Source organism: Heptranchias perlo, chromosome 9 (assembly GCF_035084215.1).
Source record: "Heptranchias perlo isolate sHepPer1 chromosome 9, sHepPer1.hap1, whole genome shotgun sequence".
Lineage (NCBI taxonomy): Eukaryota > Metazoa > Chordata > Chondrichthyes > Hexanchiformes > Hexanchidae > Heptranchias > Heptranchias perlo.
The window spans coordinates 23289653-23313519 of NC_090333.1; the positions used below are offsets into that span (position 1 = coordinate 23289653).

General features: G+C 44.7%; 1 long non-coding RNA gene across 1 annotated transcript in view; it reads right to left on the bottom strand.

Annotated features, from left to right (window-relative positions):
* Positions 1-18942, bottom strand: part of LOC137324974 (uncharacterized) — a 39392-nt gene extending 20450 nt beyond the window's left edge. The window contains exon 1 of the long non-coding RNA XR_010963760.1: positions 18877-18942. This is a non-coding gene — a long non-coding RNA (uncharacterized lncRNA). The remainder of the gene's footprint in view (positions 1-18876) is intronic.
* Between the last annotated feature and the right edge of the window lie 4925 nt (positions 18943-23867).

The following is a 23867-nucleotide window of genomic DNA, read 5'->3' on the forward strand; positions in this document are numbered from 1 at the left end:
TGGTCTCTCTGTATGCTTCCAGTCATGTTCAAGTCCCAGAGGAAGCCCTACCAGGCCACCCATGTCCGAAAGCAACTTTATTTAGCACTATATTTTAAGTGCCACTAAAAGTACTGCAAGACCAGCCAGACCACTCTCTATAGAATATTGAAACTTTGTCCAAGTATTGGAAACTTCCAAAAACATGTACAATTGCAGCAGCAGCCAGAAGAAATAATCCAGCAACTAACCTGTAAGTACTTTATGATCCCTTTAAATAGCGCTGGTGGGGGATCTTCATGCCATTTAAGTCCTGTTCAACTGTGCGAGGTTGGCGGGAGCATAGAGTTCCAAAATGTCACTGGTTGCTTCAAATCTGCATTGCGCACTGATTCACATCATAATCTCCCTACTCTACAGGCTGCCAGCATACATTAGGTGCACGCGTGCAAACCCCTTTACCAAGATGGCGTCATGCGCACTTCACGTTGGAAGTGTGTGCACGCGCATCTTGGATGCCATTTTCAGAGCTCAAGTGTTCGCATAGCACTCACAAAACAGGCGCTATATGGCCGAATTCCTCCCCCAGTCTGCTTAAGTCAATCAAGACAACCCACTGAAGTTAGGGTAACATTGTATTGTGTGAAAATTATTTTTATGTTATTACACAGAGGTAATTTGTATCGATTAAACTAAGGGAATCTGATCATAACTATTGTTCTGTACATTCAACTTACCATGGAATAAAGCATCTTAACGATTTGAATCAAACCTCACCTTACCTAGTTTTAACTCAGTCCCACTTTGTAGAGATTGAAGAAATACATGTGAAAGAGACACGGTTATTCGGTTCAGGTCACAAGGGGGCACAATTGTTACAACCCCAGGTCATGCTATCATGCAAGTAGATGTAGGGCAATGTGAGCCAATTCCCATAAAAGTGAGATCCTCAGACCTCTTACAGGAATGTGTGATGCCACAAAACCCGAGAAGGTACTTTTGGCAAACCCAAATTTGTAACAATTGATGGCAGCGAACTGGGATACTGGGTTATACTGGAGGCAAAGGTGATTGAAAATGTTTAAAATTTAAAAGTAAACAAAACACAAACATTAATGCTAAAAGAATATCCAAATCAAAAGAGGCCAAGCTTGAGTTGGCAAGATTGGTAGCCAGTGAAAAAAGGGGAGAGAGTTACAAGTAAAAGAGCAAAAGTTTCAATTACAGCTTGAGTGGCGTAGACAGGAAGAAAAGCATTAGAACTGGGAAGAAGAGCAAGAACAAGAGCAATGTAGGAAGAGAGGGAAGAACATGAATTTGAGGTCAGTAAAAAGGAGAAGGGGCATTGTCATGTTCTCGAACCAGCAGAGAAACACGCACCAGAAGCAAGTCCAGTAAATAGGTTGTGGAACTTGAGACATTGATGAAATCAAATCTTATCCCAAATTTTAAAGAGGGGGAGGATATTGATCGTTTTCTCTGAGCGTTTGAGCCAGCCAACTTGCAATGACACTAAGCGGAAAAGTGCCCACAGCCTTTTCCTCTCAATCCTGTCGATAGTATGGACTATGATATTGGAAAGCATGCCTGAAGCGTACAGGCAGAAAGTTAAAAAACTAAGAAAGAATCCAGACAGCACTTATAGAGAAATGACTATCTAGCTCAAGGAGAGATGGTAGATGTGGCTAGAAAGTAAAGGTGTAACAGACCTCCGAGGTCTTTGCCACATAATGTTAAAGGAGTGGATTTCTGGAAATAGTTCCAAATGATTTAAGAATCTGGTTACTTGATCAGGAATGTCAAACTCTTGAACAGCTAAGCACACGCGCTGATTATTTTAAGGCCTTGCGGACATAAGTAAGCCCTTGTACGGATGGGAGACCAGATGCCTCACGGACAAACTGCTCAATGAAGCAGCTGCTCAACTAGCCTCGTGCGAAGCTAGAGGGGCAGCTAACAAACAAACATTTGAGATCTGAAGACAAGGAGACTGGAGCTAGGCTGCATGACAAACCACTGCTGATGTCTTAAAAATCCTGCGATGTAAACTGGGAGGCAGCATGAGACGGCTGTTATGCGTTAACTGCAGATGTAGATAGATTGACCCCTTGTCTTCACCCAGTCACTGTAAGTAGGACACATGTAAGAGGATTGCGTCACTCCAGCGGCTCATTCGTGATACAACATGACAGCCTGGTGAAGGACTACCATTATGTAAAAGGCAAAGCATTTGGTGACTGTAGATGACCAGAGAAATACCCATTATGAGAATTTGACTGGAATATTTTGGTTTAGCAGAGGGCATGGAATGGGGAATCTATTCATCTCTGCCAATCAATGTTTTAATAGGGAACGCTGTAGATACAGAGGGGGTTATAGACAAGCACGTCAGCAAAGAGGAGATCAGGGGATGCAGCATAGGGCTCACCTTGTTAACCCAGCGCAGGCAGCTGCAGAAGTTGTTGACCAAGTTGAGCAAAGTCTAGAGTTTCCCCCTCATCTGAAAGAACTCAGGGGCCTAAGGCGATTTTGGACAAAGGGCTTGCTGGGTCTGTTCCATGCATCACGGAGGCGGGCAGGACAGGGCAAGCAGCACATCAAATGATTCTAGGGATTTTGCAGGCCAGAGAGGCCTGGATAGTACAATTCGCAAGGGGCAACTGGACAACCAAGCCTGAGGGCTCAGAGGAAGCCAGACAGAAATCCCACCCCCACTTCCCAGACTGAATTTAAAAAGGCACCATATCCTGAGAAAATGCATTCGGTCAGATAGGGGGACAGGTGGTGTTCAGGACGTAGATCTGTACCACATATCATGCAGGAGGAAATAGCCTCATGTACTCAAGGGGGAAGACATGGGAAGCCACATGGTACACCGTCTGGCTGGGGACAGGTTCATTGGGTGCTGCTAACACTTCTAGGCATTGAATAGAAAGGCCGGCAGCCCATGGGGGAACCCAAGAGCAGCGCCTAGCGACCGAACCGGCAACTAATGCCACTTGATCTGAGAAAGTATCAATGGCAGACACAAATTTAAAGGGACTAAAGAAATATGGCATTACCTTCTGGTGTTACAGTTAATCTAAGCTAGGGTATCAGTAAGCATGTTACAATTAACCTCTGTGCCCCTCGTCTACAGAAGGGAAAAAACAGTCGAGGTTCCATCTCCTGATTGCAGTCCAGCGACTCCCGCTTGCAAAGTGTGTTTACATGGACATTGCATGTGGGATGCTGAGGCCAAGTGCAGTGAACCCACTGCCACCCTAATAGATCAAGCTCTGCCCTATAGGCTCACGCACCAAGGATAGCTACTGGAACAGAGTACTGGAGAACTGCCCGCAGCGGTGGAATCATACCATGACAAGAGTTTAGAAAAGAATAGAACAAAACTGGAGGGAAGATGAATAAAACAGAAATCAGGAAACAATAGAACACGGCCACTGACTAAGTGGGTAATTTTTTTTTACCTGGTACAGCCTTAGCAATACATTGCCATACAAACCAGGAGCCATGCAGCCCAGGGAAGTCCCAGATTCAATCCTTAGTCTGTGCAAAGTTAACTGATTTCAGTTGGGTGGTGGTGGTGAAGGGGGGAAAAGGAACTATATTTGGCATCAGTGTCCCTGAACTGGGGAGAAAAGAAAAACCAAACAGCTACAGTTGCTGCTCCTCAATGATGGAGGATTAGACTCGGCTGTGATGCTTCCAAAGTCAACAAGTTCACCAAAACTCACTATTCAGGCTTGTGTGTGGATAATGGTCACTTGGATGACATGCACTCATGAAAGGGTACCCTAGCCTAAGCGTCACCTTTGGGAGGAGATGACTAAGGGAAGAAAAATTGGACAGAAAATCAAAGGAAAGAGAAGTAAAATGCTTTTAAATCATTAAAAAGATAGCATTTTGCCCTTGAATGCATAAGTAAACATGGTAATAATAAGATATACAGCAGGTTAATTTGAGCTATATTAATTCCATTTGTAATAAGCCAAATTAACTTACATTTGCCTTCAATATTAAGGTATGCAACTCAAGGCACCCGCTGCTTTCATTTCTATAATCTACCAAATTCTAGTGTGTACCCTTTACACAAAGATTATGTCAGTAGTTTGAATAAATTCCTTGTCTTCATGCAAATATCTATCTCTTTCTATTGATATATGTTTGTGGGAAAGCTTCCATTAAAATGTAAATTAGCCAGATTAATATTATTATCAACACATTGCTGATAACATCAAAACTCATAAAAATCATATTATCTTTTATGTTACACTGCGGATTCCTCTTAAGGTCAGCTCCTGTTTTCCAATCAAAAAGTCAGAGTTGACTTGCTGGTATCTCATTCGGTGCTCACTATAAGATGGAAGTGTGCAGCGACTTTCCTCACAACTGAGGTGAGTTAATCACATTCAGAACTATAGACTCAAGTATTAGAGTTGTGTTGTGAAAAGACTATATTAACTGAATAGTTATTTTTCACAGTAGACGTGTGAATAGAGGATATGGGCTTGGTGCTGAGGTACATTACAACAGCGACTACACTTAAAAAGTACTTAATTGGCTGTAAAGCGCTTTGGACCTGCTGAGGTCATGAAAGGTGCTGTAGAAATGCAAGTCTTTCTTTCTTTTCGGATTGACACTGACACAGAAGGGAGAACATTTAAATGTTAGGGCAAGCTGAATAACTGAAAGGACTTTTATCATATCTTAGGAGGGGGGGAAGATGAGATTTTTATGCCTTTCAAAGTGAAGGATGTCATTGTTATCTTACAACAGGCTTTGAAGGTTAAGAGATTAAATAAAATTGAATGCAGTCCATAATGATACAAATTGTGCCTGGTCTATTGCAAGGAGTGAGGTGAATGAACTGAATTGCCTTTTCTCACTCCATAGATTTCTAGATGGTGAATTACCAGAGGGGTTCTCCCACTTACCCGCTGTAACTTACAATCATAAAATCATACAGCACAGAAGGAGGCCACTCGGCCCATCGTGTCTGTGCCGGCTCTTTGAAAGAGCTATCCAATTGGTCCCACTCCCCTGCTCTTTCTCCATAGCCCTGCAAATTTATAGAATCATAGAATCTTACAGCACAGAACTTAACTGGAAGAACCACAGAATGCCCGGAAAAAAGGCGTAAACGGCGTTATGCCATTTTTCCAGGATTTCCGCGGGTATTCCACGAAATTACGACAGACGAGCGGGAGAATCGCCATGGAAATTCACTTCCTTATTTCCTTAAATACACTGCTCCGTTAATCATCAGCAGTGCGATCATGTCGGAAACGGTAAGTTTTGTTCATGTGGGTTTGTCACACGCACCTTCACACCCCCCACCACTCCGCTGCCAGCCTGCCACCATTGTAAAACCAACCCCGTGGAGTCAGTTATGTGGGTTCCTTATCCTGACATTTATTCATCAGGTTTCAGTCCATATGTGTTAACCCTCAGCAAACACTGGTGTCACACAGCGTTCATTGAACAGCTGTCAGCAGAGCAGTGTTGTAAAACAGGAATTCAAGAAGATGTAAAAATATTCTATACTTCTGGCGCCCTCATGCCTGACACACACTGGAATCAACCTATCAACTAGGTAGTACTGTTAAACAATCATTTTAACAGTGTAATTGTACAGTATTTTCAATGCATTAAAATTCAATTGAGAAATTAACTACTCAGCAGGCACACAATGAATAAAGAAATATTTCTAATTAGACCAGACTATCCAGCCTTTTTAAATGAATGTCTTATTTAAGCACACTCTTAAGTACCTAATCAATGGGTTGCTTACAAGTGTAATAAAGGTAGATTTTCAATTCAGGAATTCTACTTTGAATTTACATTCACTGCAAAATATTTGCAAAATCTATCCTTTTAATATGCTCCAACAGTTAATATCTTCTCACAGTGCCGTTCCTCTTTATTATGTACACTCTTTCTATCTGGCAGCTCCACTCAACTGTATGGAGAATCAACAAGCGAACCAGGTGTAGTTTAAGGGCTTGATTTATTTGGATGACCTGAGTTCTTTAGACCAGATCTGAGACCACCTCCCTCATCCAAACCACTATAAAATTCTGATGTCTTGATAACGCCTCCCCAATCTCTTACAATATTGACAGTACAACTGCAATAGGTTCTAACATTAGCCACCTTAATACCATTGCACCTCACTCTATAATTATCGCCTGTATCTGAAACTGTACAGTACCTTTGGTCTACTAGCCAAAGTTCATGTTTTAGACTGGTCCCTTTTTGTATTTTGTATATTTTTTCTCCCCCTCTGAACAGCATCAGGGGACAGTGCTTACATTAAAAATGCCATGTGAATGCAAGCAGTTGTTGTTGCTGTTGCTGTTGCTGTTGTTGTTGTTGCTGCTGCTGTCACTGCTGCCACTGCTGGGAGTATTAAAGGTCCATTTTTTCCAGTGTCAGACCTCAGTCTTCCCCAGTAACGCTGCTCCATTCCCGTTCCTGAAGGAGGCGATAACTGTGAATGTCCTGGGTGCTACAGACCTAGTGAGAAGGCACTAGGAAATTCCTGTAGGTGCTCTAGACTCTAAGAATGCTCTAGGTCATGACTTTAAAGATGCTTCAAGACCTTGAAAATGCTTCAGGTTTTAACTGAAGATACTCTAGACCCTTAAGAGAAGTACTACAAGTCATACCGGTGGATAGTTTAAAGATAAACAATATTTTTTTGAGCCTAAAATAGGTTCTGACAAAAGACCATCGAACTGAAACATTAACCCTACCTTGTTCTCTCCATAGATGGTGCCTGACCTGCTGAGTGTTTCCAGCATTTTTAATTTTTTGAGCCAGTTTGATTGATACTACCTTGTTCAGTGAAACTTTTCATAGTCCATGTCCACATCTGAGTGTGGAACATAATCTGTGCACTGTTTATAAGCTGACTTGTGATCTTCACTGCTGAACTTATATTTATTGCTGAAAAATAGTCCTCAAGAAGCTGAATCATGCAAAGTTTCAGTTATTGAACCAGATTATACGACCAATGAAATCTCAGTAATGAAATAATAGCTCAGTTTCTCAATGTCATAGTTCTACATTGGATATTTGAATCTTTAGCAACTATTCCTTCCCAAGTGTGGGCTGGAGTTAAGTGTATTCGGTTAAGCAATGCATGCATGGGGTGGAACAGCACAGCAAAATACTACCACAATACCATGATTAATGACTTTCATTTCTGACAGAGTTTCATTGTTTTTTCACAAGGATGTTTGTGTGTATGGGTGTGGATATACATGTGACTGTGTGCTTTGGTGGGGTGGTGCACCAGTGCCACACAAATAGGATACACTCATTTGCGTTCTATATTTACAAACGTAAATCATTACACTGTTTGAAACTCCTGCCAACTGTGTGTCTGCTAAAACATTAGGTACATAGATAAATTAGGTTTTCTGCAGACACACTTTTGGAGCAGAGATTCGAAAAAGAAAGGACTTGCTTTTATATAGCGCCTTTCATGTCCTCAAAGCACTTCAGCCAATACATTACTTTTGAAGTGTAGTCACTGGTATGTAAGCAAATGTGGCAGCCAGTGCATGCATAGGAAGGTCCCTAAGCAGCAAATTAAATAAATGACCAGTTAATCTGTTTTTGGTCCAAGGATGAATGTTGGTTACAAGAACTCCCTGTTCTTTTTTGAATACTGCCATGGCATCTTTGATAGTCACCTGAACTAGCAGACTTGGTTCATCATTTTATTCAAGGGCTAGCACTTCCGACAATGCTGTACTGCATTAAAGTGCCAGCCTAGGTTATGTGGGCACCTCACCTTAGAAAGGATATTTTGGCCTTGGAAGGAGTGCAGCGCAGATTCACCAGAATGTTACCAGGCCTCCAAGGGTTAAATTATGAGGCGCGATTACATAAAGTAGGATTGTATTTCCTGGAATATAGAAGGTTAAGGGGTGATTTGATTGAGGTTTTTAAGATTTTGAAAGGAATTGATAGGGTAGATAGAGAGATGCTTTTTCCTCTGGTGGGGCAGTCTAGGACAAGGGGACATTACCTTAAAATCAGAGCAAGGCCATTCAGGAGAGAAGTTAGGAAACACTTCTTCACACAAAGGGTGGTAGAAATATGAAACTCCCTCCCACATAAAGCAGTAGATGCTAGCTCAATTAATCTAAATCTGAGATCGATAGATTTTTGCTAGCCAAGGGTATTAAGGGATATGGGGCCAAGGCGGGTAAATGGAGTTAGGATACAGATCAGACATGAACTCGTTGAATGCGGAACAGGCTCGAGGGGCTGAATAGCCTACCCCTGTTCCTATGTTCCTATGTCCTTAAGTGAGGCTTAAACCCACAACCTTTTGATTCAGAGGTGAGAGTAAACCAACTGATCTATACTTACAAAGACAAATGGTACTAATACAATCTAAAGCCCAAACGTTTGAAGTTTTAAATATTTTTCCTTTTGTGCAGCAGTCACACACTGGCACAGCTAATGAGGATCAGTTAACTTTCAGCATTTTCACAATATTGAATGATGATTGAATTTTCTTTTAAAAGTTAGAGTTGGCTTGCAATGCATTGTAGTTGCTGGCAAATTAAGAATTTGAAAGGACAACTGGTGAAGAAACTGATCTGCGGAGCAACTCCTTGCCACTCTACCTGAAGTCCCCCATGTCCAAATGGGCTGAAGAAGAATTTTTTTTTTAAAGACTTTGGCTTTGACTAGAACCACTCTGACTAGAGACAGATTCCTTATTGTAGTAAAGATTTGGAGGATCCAGAAGGCCTCAAAGGAACTCACACCAGGGGCATGATTTTGACCCTGAACCGGGAAGGAGGCGGGGGTGTCAATTGCAGATAGGAAAACTGGAAGTACGGGTTTCCTGGACGTCCTTACGATTTTGACATAAAGACATCTTTTTTTTTGGTTTGCCATCCAAATGACTGGCCTGATTGACAGGCTGGTCTCAGTCGGACAGGAGACCAGCCAGGGAGAGGATGTGTTCAGGTAATTCTTTGGTTTGTATGGATGGAGGGTAGGCATGGGTGGGCACAGGAGCATGGGTAGACATGGGCATGGGTGGGCATAGGTTGGTATGGGGCATAGGTTGGCATGGGGCATAGGTTGGCACATGGCCTAGGTTGGCATGGGTGTTGTCAGTCATTGGGGGGAGGAATTGGGGGTCAGTCACGGGGGGTGTCAGGATCGGGGGTCATCGGGGGGGTACGTGATCATTGGGAGGGGGATCGGGGTTGGGGGTCTGCGATCATTGGGGTGGAGGATCGGGGGTCCACGATCAGGGTCGGGGGTCCACGATTGGCGATCGGGGTCGGGGGTCCACAATCGGGGATCGGGGGTGGGGGGGGGTGGTCTGCGATCGGGGCATGAAAGAGAAGGCCCGGGAATCCCGGCCCCCAGGGGTTGAAATCAGAAACTGTTGGAAAATGGAGGCCTGAAGCCTCCTTGAAAGGTTTTAAGGCCTGACCCACCTCTTGGAAGCGGAATGGTCGCCTGCCCCTTGTCTCACCCCAGTGAAAACCGGAAATGGGCAGGTTGGAGGTGGGTTGGGGGCAGGTCTGAGATGGTTGCAATTTTGAATGCCCTCGCACCCCCAACCCACCCGTTTTTCACTGTTAAAATCGTGCCCCAGGTCTCCATTGGCGTGAGCTCCACTGAAACCTTCCAACAGCATAAAAAGAGGAATTTCTCGGGGAAACGTGAGAAGTCTGCTTGACACACCCTCTGGATGTAGAAAGGAGGGGCAGATGATCCACCCACATCTCTCCTGACTGCAATTTAAAGATCTGATCTAAATGGGGCAGAATCCCAGTATAGTCACATTCCAGGCCCCCGTGGCCAGAAATGGAACTTAATGTCCTCTCCAGCCCTAGGAGTTTTAGGGCCTATCAATTTAGAAGAGCAGTTATAGTGTTGCTGTTGTGAAGCAAAAATGAAGCAAGTCCTTGTCTCGAAAGTACTTATATCACTATGCCACACCAGGAGATTTATGCTGCCCTTTTGACCAAAATTCTTGGTATGGATTTGGCACCAAAGATGCTGTATAAAGATAGCAAGACATTAAAATGCATGAGAAATCATTAAAATCAATTTTTAGATCAAATGACTGTAAAGTCCTGATGATCCAGTCTATTACACTTTCACACAGTTTAATTTTGCTTTTTTTTTGCTTGAGAAACATGTCTGCTTTTAGCAAGGCCTCTCTGGATATATGACTTGAAAGTATATGCTACAATTTATTCAGTAGCATATGACCACTCAGCACAATTTACACTTTGATAGCGTTTCTCTGTTTCATGTGATTCCATCACCACAGTAACCCTGTTCACTTAAACTCAACTGTTCCCACGATCAATTTCAGTCACCGCACGAGTATTCACTCCCACACCCTGGGGCCCACAATATAACATGAGCATATGACAGCTCAGTTCCTTGTAAGAGAAAAAGGAAGAAATTTACAAAGTACCACAAATGTACAATGCCTGTTTCAGTTATATGTGAAAGAAGGTGGGTGTGTAAGAGGAAGTTTATACAAACACATTGCATTTTCTTTTTACTTCAACCATATAATTTTTCAGCCTCTATTCCTTCTTCATGAGAGATGGAGAGTGAAAGGAGGCTGTCACCAGAAGCAATATTAGACCCTATACCTTCTGGTTAGTTGTGAGAATGTCTACACTGTTCCCTAAGGCAGATTAATTTCCTGAGTGAATATGCAGTGGGTGTTGCTCGCAGGCAGGAGTGGAGTAGAATTTCAATATCTTGCCTCTGGATGAAAGCAGCAGTACTTTGTATTGCAGTAAATCACACAGGGATGCAATGAGAAAATTAACAACAGACAGCATTTTCACTTTCTGTCGCTTCTCTACAGAAGGGATCGATCAATGACACATTTTTCAATACAGTCTCATTAAAAAAATCTTCACAGGCATATTAAGAAACAGGATATCCTTAGAGCCGGACTGAATAAACAATGATTGAAGATAAAATAGTAGAGTCCAGTGTAGTTTCAAACACAGTCATATTCATGTGCAGGTGAATGTGCACATGTCTATACACACAAAAATGTCTCCCTGTAAATGAACACGTGCATTTCCCTGTATGTTCATATATGTTCTCTGCATACTAATGTGTGCCTATGTGCTTCTATGTCTATAGCAGATAGGAGAACCATTGTTTCATTGGTAAAACATACAGGAACCGACTTGGAGATATATCGCTGTTCCTTCATCGTCACTGGTTCAAGATCCTGGAACTCCCTACCGAACAGCACTGTGGGAGTACCTTCACCACAAGGACTGCAGCGGTTCAAGAAGAAGGCCCACCGCCACCTTCTCGAGGGCAACTAGGGATGGGCAATAAATGCTGGCCTTGGTAGCGACGCCCACATCCCGAGAATGAATTATAAAAAAAACCCTCGAACAATGGGAAGTGGTTTAGTCCATTGAAATTCTAAGATATTGGAATAAATGGGAATGGGAAATACAATGGAATTGAGTGGAAAGGGGTTTGGTTCATTGTTATTCTACAAGATAGGAGTAAATGGAAAGAGGTTTTAGTTCATTGGAATATGATGATATGGTCTTTTAAAATTCTATATAATGTGAATAAATGAGAATGGAGAGGATGGGAAGTTTTCCTTTACTGTATAAGGATAATCAAAAGCTTTCTCAGCCAGGAAGGGATAGATTGCTACCTTTGACTTTTACAGCTCTGGGTTTGGGAAGGAAAAATCTGCCAGCATTTTCACCACTGTTTGCTTTTCAATAACTCCCACTGGAAGTGCACATGTGTGGATGTTGGGTATGCACAGGCATGGCTGCAATGCCCCTTCTGGTAAGCCAGCGTGCATCCACTCATTGCCAAAGCCTGTACAGCAAATGATGGCTAACTCGACATTTGAACTTCTATGTATAAAGAACAGAGATCCAGGCACTGACATCGTCTGCGAGATTGTTCCACAGGCATAAGAAGTAAATTTATAGTTTTGTTGCTAATACTCCATGAGACCTTTTAGATTAATACAGAGCACTGTGATGCAGCTCCAGCAGCTCTTGTTTCCATTATAAACATGAAAGTCTGGTTATCTTCTCACTGTGCCAAGTGACAGAGGTCAGTTGCTGACAATTTACCCGCTGGGGAGTTGGATTAAGTAGAATTCCCTTCATAAAGCACCTTATCATGTCCTTAGAAAATCACAAAGGATTTCACAACATATGAGTTACTTTGTGAAGTACAGTCACTATTGATATATAGGCAAATGGGGTATCCAGTTTTCTGTGACAAATCCCCATGGTAGTATAGTGGTTGTAACACTGGATTAGTAACCTAGTGATTATATGCTCAATTTTCAAAGGGCGGCGGGATGGCAGCGGGGTGGGGGGTCAAAGGGCGTGTGGCAAATCCGGATAATAAAAACTTAACGTTCCCCACGCGATTGCGAGTTAATAGATGGCCCGTAACGTTGCTTCTGGGTTCGCCATCTGAAAGTTGCACAGTGGGCGGACTGCGCACCCGCATGACAGCCTGTCGGCTGTAGCGTCTGGATTTAAAGGGCCATTGCTCCAATGGCCTTTGCTGGAGGAAAGACCAAGAACTCACAATATGGAGCAGCACAGGGGCAAGGCTGCTCCAAGATTTAATGATGTCTCACTCCAGGTGCTACTGGCTGGGGTGAGGAGGAGGAGGGAAATGTTTTACCTGGCTGACAGGAGGAAGTGTCCTGCCCCTGCCACCAAGAAGGCCTGGCTTGAGGTAGCAGAGGAGGTCACCACCAGCAGCAACATCTCCCGCACCTGGATCCAGTGCAGGAAGCGTTTCAATGACCTAACTAGGTCAGCAAAAGTGAGTACACTTACTGATTCTCCTGCATTCCATGTTCCACATCACCATCCCCACCCCGCAACTCATTCTGCACTGCCAACACTACTCCGTCAGATCACTCCTCACACCCACTTAAGACTCATCCTCAACTTACCTTCACTTCCTGAGCACTTCCTCACCTCCCCATTTGTCACCCCACCACTACCACTCACCCCAATCCTCATCCAATGTGATTGCTCTGTCTCATACTCACCCTCTGATGCACCTCTTTCATGGTCAGCCTCACCCAAAGCAATGCATTCATCGGCTGACCACTTCACCATCACTCACTCACACGTCTGTACTTTCTCCCCTTCTAGAAGAGAGTGCAAAATGCACGCAAGAGGGCGAGGAACCGAGGGAGGCCATAACAAATAGTGATCCTCACAGACTTGGAGGAGGAGGCCCTGCAGATCAGCCGCACCCTCGAGTGCCTGTCCATCGGGGACACCGAGACTGGCACCCCACAAACGTCTGGTGACACAACTTTAACATTCATCACACACAACATGAATTAATGTTAACAGTGATTGGCGTGTTGAACACCTCAGTATGCTCATCGCAACATGATACATCTATGATGATGCTCAATATTGCCTTCTGTACTCTTCCAGGCCCTTCAATGACCGCAGTGATGGGAGAGGGCGATTCCTAAGAGGAGCTCCAGGCCTCTGAGGGCAAACCATCACATCTTAGTGAGACATCCACCAGGCAGATACAACTTGGTGGGTCCTAGTAATCAGTTAGTTGGGTTGGCACCTGGTGAGTCACCACACACAAGTGAGCACGAGCAGACAGTGGTGGCAGGGGCAGCTGTGGAGAGTCCATGTCGCTGGGCACACTCCTCTCCAGGCTCTGGTCAGCTGGACGCAGATGCTGAACCCTGAGGGCCATCCTCTAAAAGGAGAATGATCAAGGGACAGCAGCACATTTGCGAGGTAAGAACATAAGAACATAAGAAATTGGAGCAGGAGTAGGCCAATCGGCCCCTCGAGCCTGCTCCGCCATTCAATAAGATCATGGCTGATCTGATCCCAACCACAAATCTAAAGAACACAAGAAGTCGGAGCAGGACCCGGCCACATAGCCCCTGGGCCCTCTCCGCCACCCACAGGGCATTGACCGATCCGAACTCAGCTTCATGTCCAATTTCCTGCCCGCTCCCCATAACCCCTAATTCCCTTAACTTCTAGGAAACTGTCTATTTCTGTTTTAAATTTATCTAATGATGTAGCTTCCACAGCTTCCTGGGGCAGCAAATTCCACAGGCCGACCACCCTCTGAGTGAAGAAGTTTCTCCTCATCTCAGTTTTGAAAGAGCAGCCCCTTATTCTAAGATTATGCCCCCTAGTTCTAGTTTCACCCATCTTTGGGAACATCCTTACTGCATCCACCCGATCAAGACCCTTCACAATCTTATATGTTTCAATAAGATCGCCTCTCATTCTTCTGAACTCCAATGAGTAGAGTCCCAATCTACTCAACCTCTCCTCATATGTCCGCCCCCTCATCCCCGGGATTAACCGAGTGAACCTTCTTTGTACTGCCTCGAGAGCAAGTATGTCTTTTCTTAAGTATGGAGACCAAAACTGTATGCAGTATTCCAGGTGCGGTCTCACCAATACCTTATATAACTGCAGCAATACCTCCTTGTTTTTATATTCTATCCCCCTAGCAATAAAAGCCAACATTCCGTTGGCTTTCTTGATCACCTGCTGCACCTGCATACCAACTTTTTGATTTTCTTGCACTAGGACCCCCAGATCCCTTTGTACTGCAGTACTTTCCAGTCTCTCGCCATTAAGAAAATAACTTGCTCTCTGATTTTTCCTGCCAAAGTGCATAACCTCACATTTTCCAATATTATATTGCATCTGCCAAATCTCCGCCCACTCACCCAGCCTGTCTATATCCCCTTGCAGGTTTTTTATGTCCTCCTCACTCTCTACTTTCCCTCCCATCTTTGTATCATCTGCAAATTTTGATATGTTGCACTCGGTCCCCTCCTCCAAATCGTTAATATAGATTGTAAAGAGTTGGGGACCCAGCACCGACCCCTGTGGAACACCACTGGTTACTGGTTGCCAGTCCGAAAATGAACCATTTATCCCAACTCTCTGCTTCCTGTTTGATAACCAATCCTCCACCCATGCCAGAATATTACCCCCAATCCCGTGATTTTTTATCTTAAGTAATAATCTTTTATGTGGCACCTTGTCGAATGCCTTCTGGAAGTCTAAATACACTACGTCCACTGGTTCCCCTTTATCCACCCTATACGTTATATCCTCGAAGAACTCAAGCAAATTTGTCAGACATGACTTCCCCTTCATAAAGCCATGCTGACTTTGTCCTATTAAATTATGCTTATCTAAATGTTCCGTTACTGTCTCCTTAATAATAGACTCCAAAATTTTACCCACCACAGATGTTAAGCTAACTGGCCTATAATTTCCAGCCTTCTGCCTACTACCCTTTTTAAATAACGGTGTTACATTAGCAGTTTTCCAATCTGCCGGGACCTCTCCTGAGTCCAGGGAATTTTGGAAAACTATCACCAAAGCATCCACAATCCCCACTGCCACTTCCCTCAAGACCCGAGGATGGAAGCCATCAGGTCCAGGGGATTTATCCGCCTTGAGTCCCATTATTTTACTGAGTACCATCTCTTGAGTGATTTTAATCGTATTTAGCTCCTCCCCCCCGAGAGTCCCCTGTTTGTCCAGTGTTGGGATATTCTTAGTGTCCTCTACTGTAAAGACTGAAACAAAATATTTGTTCAGCATTTTTGCCATCTCCATGTTTCCCACCATTAATTTCCCGGTCTCATCCTCTAAGGGACCTATGTTTGCCTTAGCCACCCTTTTTCTTTTTATATAACTATAGAAACTCTTGCTATCTGTTTTTATATTTTTTGCTAATTTCTTTTCATAATCTAACTTCCCTTTCTTAATCAATCCTTTAGTTACTTTTTGCTGTCTTTTGAAGAATTCCCAATCTTCTATCCTCCCACTAAGTTTGGCTACCTTATATGTCCTTGTTTTTAGTCGGATACTATCCTTGATTTCTTTACTTAGCCACGGGTGGCTGTCATTTCTTTTACACCCTTTTTTCCTCAGTGGAATATATTTATTTTGAAAGTTGTAAAATAACTCCCTAAATGAACATCACTGCTCTTGTACCGTCTTACCCTTTAATCTATTTTCCCAGTCCACTTTAATCAATTCCGCTCTCATACCATCATAGTCTCCTTTATTCAAGCTCAGTACGCTTGTTTGAGAATCAACCTTCTCACCCTCTAATTGGATATGGAATTCAACCATGTTGTGGTCACTCGTTCCAAGGGGATCCTTAACTAGGACATTATTAATTAATCCTGACTCATTACACAGGACCAGGTCCAAGGTTGCCTGCCCCCTTGTAGGATCAGTTACATACTGCTCAAGAAATCCATCCCTGATGCACTCAATGAACTCGTCCTCAAGGCTGCTCTGCCCAATTTGATTTGTCCAGTTAATATGATAATTAAAATCCCCCATAATTATGGCTGTTCCCTTATTACATGCCCCGACTATCTCCTGATTAATACTTCTTCCAGCAGAGTTGCAACTATTAGGAGGCCTATATACTACGCCCACTAACAGGTGCCACGCACACTCTCCACAATAGCGCAGAGGATGGAGGAGGCCAACTCCTGCATTAGTGGAATGGTGACACAGATACGGGAGCTATCGCACCCCCCTCCATCCTGGTGGTGTCAGTTTGAGGGGGTCCGAAAAGTTGGTAAATATGTGTAAACAGAACAATTCTGAGTGCGAACCAAGATTTTTCAGTCTAAACACAAAGATCTCCCAGCCAAAAGTTTGTCTGAGAGAACTGAGTGCCCTGCTGTAATAACTCACCTTTTAACCTCATCTGTCAAACAGGGATTTAAATGTCCAAATGGCTGCTGGCTGAAACACGACTCCTTCACCAGGGAGTGTTTCACACAGGACGGGAAACTTGCTGAGGCAGAACGAAAATCCTTTCCCTGCCTCAATCACCATAAAATTAAGTACTTTAACAACTTTAACTATCAGTCAGCTGGCTTTAATTGCGGGTGGGACTTCTGGAATCCTGAAGTGCGCGCACACAGATGCGTCTGTGTGAAACGCAGAAGTTGGCGGTTGCAGCCGGCTTCCTTTCCCACTCCGGATTTTCCCGATTTGCGTTGCCCCCAACGCACCCGGACTTCCATTTGAAAATTGAGGCCTATGAGTTCAAATCCCACTATGTTATATTATATTAAACTTGTAATTTGTGGTTTAGTAGCAAAGAAAGAAAATTACCATGCTGGATTGTTGTAAAAACCTAACAGGTTCACTACTGTCCTTCAGTACCCATGATACTGATTTCACCCTGACCTGGTCTGGTCTCGATGTGACTCCAGTCCCACACTATGTGGTTGACTTTTAATGGACTCTGACATGACTTAGCAAATCACTCAGTTGCAAAACAATTGCTACGAAAGAAGGCCCATCGCCACCAGCACCTTCTCAGGCCAACTAGGTTTTGGCAATAAATGCTGTCTTTGCAGCATTACTCACATCCTGAGAACAAATCTAAAAAATGAGATGAACAACCAGTGACTCTGTTTTTGGTGGCATTGGCTGAGGGAGGAGTATTGACCAGGATTCTCGGAGAACGCCCTGCTCTTCCTCAAAGAATGCCATGGGATCTTTTGGGGATGAAATTGGTCAATGGCAGTAGTGCAAAATGGGCTTAAACTGAATCAGCAGCCTGTTTTACACTACGTCTGATTTTCTTTTCCAATGGAAAATGTACAAGGGAGGTTGATGATGGGGTGGTAGTTTTCAAGGACAGAGGGGTCAAGGGTGTTTTTTTGAGGAGGGGAGTGATGACAGCGCCTGCACATATTACCAGGGTTTCCACTGCATGTCTGGCAAAGTGGGAGCAGCTCCGAGGAAATTCCCAGCCATGGTTTCCTCCTTCTCCAAAGATTGTAGCAATGGCATTCACGGTGAAATACCCATGATAGTGATTTCACCAAAAGACTTCTCTTTTAGCCAATATCTGGTTATTGTTGGACCTCTTTCAGCTGCCCCTAATGTTCTAATATCTGTTTTCAATGGGAAAAATGAACGCAAAAGGAGAATGAAGTAAATCCTGAGTAAATTTGTGCTCCATGTTATGCGGTTCAAAACCCCTTTAACAAAGGGTTAACTCTACCCCTTTTAAACAAAGACATTTGAAAACCTGCAAACACTGTAATGTGTAACTCTATTTTCGCAAATCCTGTTTTATGAGTTTCGGGATCGAGGACATTGTACTGCGGATAGATATCTAGATTATTAAATAAATAAGATAGATGGATAATATTGAACTTAAAAGTGTTGTCAGGCTTTCAAAACACACAGGCTTTTGGAAACACAAGCTTTTCAACACAGCAGGGGGTAATGTAAGAAAAGGCATACATCAAAGGCTTCAGATCAGGAAAGCAATGATAGGTGTGAAAAAAGCATAGGCCTCTCATTCCTATCTGGTAATCTGTTCAAAGAGCTGGGATTTGTAAAACATCAAATAGTATTGCACCCAGCATATGGTCAAATGGTATAAGGAATGGATTTGAAGCCACTGAAGCAATCAAAATTGGAGATGTCAGGACTATTAGGAATGTCTGTGCATAGAAGTGAAATGGACTATCTCCATGTGAAAGGCCAAAAACAGAGATAGTAAAGGGGCCTTCTACATTTCATGGTTCGAGCACATGGGGCTCGATTTTCAAATGAAAGTCCGGGTGCGTTGGGGTGGGGGAGGGGGGCAGCGAAAATAAGGAGCCCGGCTCCAACCCTCCGACTTCCGCATCTCACACAGACGCATCTGAGTGCACGTGGGGTTCTGGACTCCGAAGGTCCCGTCGGCAATTAAAGCCGGCGGGACGATACTTAAAGAAGCAAATGTACCTCATTGAGGTACTTGAGGTACTTTATTTATTAGATAGTAGGTAGGTTACAACGATTTTCAACTTACCTGGGAGGCTTTCCCACGGCTTCTGATCCCAGGCGTGAAGGGCCAGATCAGGAAAAAATAATCTAAATAAATTAAATAAAATAACATTTCACAAAGTTAAAAAGTAAATAAACCTACTGTTCAAACAATCTCACCTGCACCCCCCTGCTCCAATGTCCGAAGTCTCACCTCCCAATGTCTCTTCTCCAATGTCTCCCCCCCGATGTCTCTTCTCCGATGTCTCACCCCCCGATGTCTCAATTGACGATGTCCGATGTCCACCCCCCATCTTTGTGTCCCCCCTCCATCTTTTTTCCCCTCTCCAATCTTTGTGCCCCCCATCTTTGTTCCCCCACCTGATCTTTGTGACCCCCCACTCTCTGTTACAGCGCCGGATGACGTCTCTCTCTCTCTCTCCCCTGCTCCCTCCCACCTCAGTGTTGCAACTCCTGTCGGCAGCCAGCCTGTCAATTAGACTGGCTGCCGGGCTCGAAACCCGGTAACAAGATTAATGAGCATCAATTACCTGGCGATCACGTGGGGTAAGGTAAGTTTATTCTATTCGGGTTTGCCGCGTGCCCATTTACCCCCCCCCCCCGCCATCCCGCCACCCTTTTAAAATTGAGCCCATGGTCTTTTCTATATCAAAAGGGTCTCCAGTCACATGACTAAAGCCTAAACTGTCAATCATTGTTAATGATTGAGGCATAGCAACAGGGAGCGATTGGACAAAAAGAATGACACGTCCCAATCCTACGTCCCATTGGTAAAAAACAATATAAAACGACTTTGTGAGAAGAACAGGCTGTTCACCACCCAGCAGTCACAAGGAACGCACACTGCGGTTGAACATCACGCAAGAAGAGAGGACCTCGAGGACTGAAGAGCTGATCAACCTTCAGGCCCGATGAGCAAAAGCCTTGGTTTAAAGGTTGTATATGTATTAATGATTTGCTTGGTGTGTGTATGAATTGTTAAGTCATTACATAATGTGTTATTAAGTGTAAAGTGGGATCTTATAAAGAAAAATCATATCTGTGGTTTGATTTTGCTTCATGAATGCTCATATGAACAATAACATCATTAAATAATTACTTCTGATTAACGAAACTACTGTGAGTGAGGGTGACTTTCTTTGTCTGGCTATTCGTTCAGTGTCCAAGAATCACAGGAAATAAGGAATTCCCTACAGTGTTAATTGCTGCTCACCGAGCAGTTCACAAACAAAAAAAAAAGCATTAATACTGGTTCTGTGCATTTACAAGTAATATTTATATCAAGGAGCAAATTTAGGAGCATGGGCAAAAGTTAACCCTCACTCAATTAATGTGCACTAGCTCTAACACACGATGTATTAAATTGCTGAATAACAAACTTTGAAAATAATAGAGGATGGAGAAGGTTGCACAGAGAATAAGAGAGCTGGGAATGTTACTAGCTGTAACATGCTCGAGGGATTTTGATGATGTCGTAAACACGAATGGTTATGGTTACATCATCCAAAGAGATTCCCAGATACATTTCATTTTTTATAATTTGTGCATGTTTACCATTTTTTTTCCATTAGTGACATTTCCTGTTGCTTTTTTTAATAAGAGTTAGTATCTCCCATTACTGCTACCAATTTTTCACTTACTGCTGTATTATGACAGACATACTTTGCTATACACCTTCATTTTGCTATACTGAAAAATTTAATATTTTGCATATTTTGCTTCTGGCAAACAAATCTTAAATATAACTTGAATATATTATTAAACAGAGGATTAAGATAACCTACTATGTTATCCCCTAATTATTTTTATTTTGTTTGTTCTTCTTAAAATTTCTACTTTAAAATTTAAGTTGCAATCCTCAATTTACTTTTGTACTCAAGGTAATTATCCTTCTTTTGAGATTCCTTCTTTCCCTCCAAAATATGTTTACTTGTGTGGAACTAAATGTAACATAATTTGTGTATGCCTTATTTAACATTTAGCACCATAAATCTCAGGCTCTAGTTTTTTTTTAAAGGGATTGAGCAGCAAAGTATAAGGTACACATGCGGCTGGGAGGGAAGGGAATAAGTTGAAAAATCTAGGGCTGGAGCATGGTCTGAGATAGTGAAAGAAAGACCTAACATTAAGGATGGAGAACAGCTAAAGAAAATGATGTGGAGATGCCGGTGATGGACTGGGGTTGACAATTGTAAACAATTTTACAACACCAAGTTATAGTCCAGCAATTTTATTTTAAATTCACAAGCTTTCGGAGGCTTCCCCCTTCGTCAGGTGAACAATCGTTCACCTGACGAAGGGGGAAGCCTCCGAAAGCTTGTGAATTTAAAATAAAATTGCTGGACTATAACTTGGTGTTGTAAAATTGTTTACAGCTAAAGAAAAGATAGTGGCAGCAGGGCCTGTATAGTTAGTGAGAGCATATTGAGTTTGGTAAATTAGGAGAGCAAGATTAGAGGCTAGAGTTCATCAAATCAGGATTAATGCCAGAAGGAAGTAATGAAATGTGAAGGTTGGGGCTGCTGTGGAGCAGGAGGAAATAGGGCAATCTGGGCCTGGTGTCTGGAAACAGTAGTCTGGTTGTCTGGCTATGTCACATCAACATCACCATACAATTGTGCTCTTAGTGCATACATGGCAATGAGGGTTGGGCCAGGCCGTGGTTTGTGGGTGTTGTACAGCGTTTGCCTTAAAATGTCCAACTTCATCTGAATGACCATGGGCGTGAAGTATTGAGGGAAGTTATATCCTAAGTCTGGATATTCTAACATCCAGTAGAGTTCATCTGGTTGTGGATGGTGGGGGTGGGAAAAAGAAGTTGTTGGAATGAGTGAAACATTTACATTTGTGAATTGATTGAGAACAAGTGGAGTGGCAGCGAGAGGGGACCTGGGAGAACAAGAGGAGCGGGGAGAGGGAGAGAGAGCGGACCTGGGAGAAAAAGAGGAGCGGGGAGGGGGAGAGAGAGCGGACCTGGGAGAACAAGAGGAGCGGGGGAGAGAGAGAGCGGACCTGGGAGAACAAGAGGAGCGGGGAGGGGGAGAGAGAGCGGACCTGGGAGAACAAGAGGAGCGGGGAGGGGGAGAGAGAGCGGACCTGGGAGAACAAGAGGAGCGGGGAGGGGGAGAGAGAGCGGACCTGGGAGAACAAGAGGAGCGGGGAGGGGGAGAGAGAGCGGACCTGGGAGAACAAGAGGAGCGGGGAGAGGGAGAGAGAGCGGACCTGGGAGAAAAAGAGGAGCGGGGAGGGGGAGAGAGAGCGGACCTGGGAGAACAAGAGGAGCGGGGGAGAGAGAGAGCGGACCTGGGAGAACAAGAGGAGCGGGGAGGGGGAGAGAGAGCGGACCTGGGAGAACAAGAGGAGCGGGGAGGGGGAGAGAGAGCGGACCTGGGAGAACAAGAGGAGCGGGGGAGAGAGAGAGCGGACCTGGGAGAACAAGAGGAGCGGGGAGGGGGAGAGAGAGCGGACCTGGGAGAACAAGAGGAGCGGGGAGGGGGAGAGAGAGCGGACCTGGGAGAACAAGAGGAGTGGGGAGGGGGAGAGAGAGCGGACCTGGGAGAACAAGAGGAGCGGGGGAGAGAGCAGACCTGGGAGAACAAGAGGAGCGGGGGAGAGAGCAGACCTGGGAGAACAAGAGGAGCGGGGAGGGGGAGAGAGAGCGGACCTGGGAGAACAAGAGGAGTGGGGAGGGGGAGAGAGAGCGGACCTGGGAGAACAAGAGGAGTGGGGGAGAGAGCAGACCTGGGAGAACAAGAGGAGCGGGGAGGGGGAGAGAGAGCGGACCTGGGAGAACAAGAGGAGCGGGGAGGGGGAGAGAGAGCAGACCTGGGAGAACAAGAGGAGCGGGGGAGAGAGCAGACCTGGGAGAACAAGAGGAGCGGGGAGGGGGAGAGAGAGTGGACCTGGGAGAACAAGAGGAGCGGGGAGGGGGAGAGAGAGCGGACCTGGGAGAACAAGAGGAGCGGGGGAGAGAGCAGACCTGGGAGAACAAGAGGAGCGGGGAGGGGGAGAGAGAGCGGACCTGGGAGAACAAGAGGAGCGGGGAGGGGGAGAGAGAGCAGACCTGGGAGAACAAGAGGAGCGGGGGAGAGAGCAGACCTGGGAGAACAAGAGGAGCGGGGAGGGGGAGAGAGAGCGGACCTGGGAGAACAAGAGGAGCGGGGAGGGGGAGAGAGAGCGGACCTGGGAGAACAAGAGGAGTGGGGAGGGGGAGAGAGAGCGGACCTGGGAGAACAAGAGGAGCGGGGGAGAGAGCAGACCTGGGAGAACAAGAGGAGTGGGGGAGAGAGCGGACCTGGGAGAACAAGAGGAGTGGGGAGGGGGAGAGAGAGCAGACCTGGGAGAACAAGAGGAGCGGGGAGGGGGAGAGAGAGCGGACCTGGGAGAAAAAGAGGAGTGGGGAGGGGGAGAGAGAGCGGACCTGGGAGAACAAGAGGAGTGGGGAGGGGGGGAGAGAGCAGACCTGGGAGAACAAGAGGAGCGGAGTCGAGAGAAGTAGAGATGAGCACGAGGGGAGGAGCCCTTTCCCTATTCACTAAGAACAGAGAGAATGACATCACAGTGAACAGAGATGAGGAGCTCTGAGAGACCCGGAATAAAAGGGTAGGTTAATCGGGGTAAGTAAACAGTAAGTAAATTAATAATAATTGAGAATCTAAAGGGAGTTTAGAAAAAAAAAAGTTTCTAAATATAATGGACCCATTGCCTGCAATTCCTGCACCATGATGGAACTTCAGGACGCTTCATGTGTCCTGGAGGGCCACATGTGCATGAAATGCCTCCACTTGCTTGAGATCAAGCTGAGGGTTTCTGAGCTTGAGGGGCAGCTGGAGTCACTGCAGAGCATAAGGGAGGCTGAAGATTTCCTGGATCGTACGTTCCAGGAGGTGGTCACCTCACAGCCACAGAGAGGTCAGGACAGCAAGTGGGCGGCCATCAGAAAGGGTAGGCAGAGACAGGCAGTGCAGGAATCCTCTGGGTGTGTGGCACTCTCAAATCAGTATTCACCATTGAATA